Source organism: Nematolebias whitei, chromosome 9, assembly GCF_014905685.2.
Source record: "Nematolebias whitei isolate Nwh7 chromosome 9, NemWhi1, whole genome shotgun sequence".
NCBI lineage: Eukaryota > Metazoa > Chordata > Actinopteri > Cyprinodontiformes > Rivulidae > Nematolebias > Nematolebias whitei.
Window position 1 is genome coordinate 7767474 of NC_056506.1, and position 1835 is coordinate 7769308.

Genomic DNA, 1835 nt, shown 5'->3' on the forward strand with positions numbered 1-1835 from the left:
ACCATCAGCCTAACAATGGATCATTAGCACACTGATGGCTGTTTACTACTCACAGAGGGCTGAGTGATACTAGCAATCACAGCATTGTAAGAGCCCCCTGTGAATAGTAAACAGCCATCAGTGTGCTAATGATCCATTGTTAGGCTGATGGTCCTTCTTGAGCATGTGATCAGCTGGTTTTGGTTGTCAGCAGCAAAACTGGTTGATCCACTCTGAGAAGGTGCTATTTAAAGAGACTGAGCTGAATACAGCACCTTAGACTGAGGAAGTCTCTCGGATGAAAGACGAAACGTTTCTACATATTTTTTTTGTTTGTTTTGTGTTTTGAATCTCCAGAGGACCAGATTTAACTTTTTAGATTTACTTTCATGGCAGCACGGTGGCACAACTGGTAGAGCTGCTGCCTCTCAGTGAGCAGGTCCCTGGTTCAAACCCCGGTCCAGGTGCCTTTCTGGGTGGAGTTTGCATGTTCTCTCCGTGCATGCGTGGGTTTTCTCCGGGTACTCCAGTTTCCTCCCACAGACCAAAAACATGCATGTTAGGCTGATTGGTAACTCTAAATTGTCCCTAGGTGTGAGTGAGAGAGTAAATGGTTGTTTGTCTCGTTTGTCTTTATGTGTCCCTGTGATGGACTTGCGACCCGTCCAGGGTGTACCCCGCCCCTCGCACAGTGATTGTTGGACATGGGCACCAGTGACCCCCGTGACCCAAAATGGAATAAACGGGTAAAGATAATGGATGGATGATTTACTTTCAACACATCTGAAATTTAAAATATTATGTATTTTTAAGCACCAGCAGGACTTCCTCAAAACACATGATCCAGTCAACCCATCAGACAGCAATGGGACAAACTGAGGACAGAGACATGTGTCCCTTTGTTTCATTTGGTCTTTAAGCAAGAAATGTCCAAATAAACTAATGGAAACCGACAGAGAGAATGCAGCTTCCTGTCAACAAATAAGAGCAGTCTGTCCAACAGCAGCTCATAAAAAGCTTGCTCTCTAAACATTACCTCCTCCTGCAGGATTAAGAAGACATCTGATTCGTGTTATTTTGGGGGTTTAGCCAATTCGGACACAGATTTCGGGGGGTTCGGCTGAGTTAGCTTAGTTAGCCTCCACAGATGCTACAAGCTAATCTTCTAACATAAAAGAAAAATAGCTCATAATTCATTAAGGACCTGTCTTAAAGACTTTGAAAACTGCAGAGATGAGAAAAATAGATGATTTGCTTTCGGTTCCGTGACACAAATAAAGCCTGAATGTTCCAATCTGGGAGAGGATAACAACAAAGGGCTGCCATCCGAACCGAGCTCAGCTCTGCGCGGTGTAAACGTGCAGTTTCAGAGAACAGACACTCGTCTACAAAACAGAACTAACACACACACACAGAAACACAGAAAGTATTCACAGCTTCCAACAAATATTCTTTCTGTTCTTACATTTTCAGCGTACGGGCCAAACCAGCACCAGCGCCTTTAGGTGAAAGCAATATGGACGAAACACGAGAAACGATGCATTCCGGGAAATGGAGTCACTATGGCAGATCTTAAACAAACTGAAATGTGTAGTACTGCCACCTACTGGACTTGTGTATGAGTAAAAGAGTGCTGTCCGTCCGTCCGTCCATCCATCCATCCATCCATCCATCCATCCATCCATCCATCCATCCATCCATCCATCCATCCATCCATCCATCTATCTATCTATCTATCTATCTATCTATCTATCTATCTATCTATCTATCTATCTATCTATCTATCTATCTATCTATCTATCTATCTATCTATCTATCCATCCATCCATCCATCCATCCATCCATCCATCCTCTAT

At 43.5% G+C, this 1835-nt stretch overlaps 1 protein-coding gene across 1 annotated transcript in view; it reads right to left on the bottom strand.

Annotated features, from left to right (window-relative positions):
* Positions 1-1519, bottom strand: part of rnf2 (ring finger protein 2) — a 51132-nt gene extending 49613 nt beyond the window's left edge. Inside the window, exon 1 of the mRNA XM_037682060.1 lies at positions 1445-1519. The gene's annotated coding sequence lies outside the window, so the exon portion shown is untranslated. The remainder of the gene's footprint in view (positions 1-1444) is intronic.
* Positions 1520-1835: the final 316 nt, after the last annotated feature.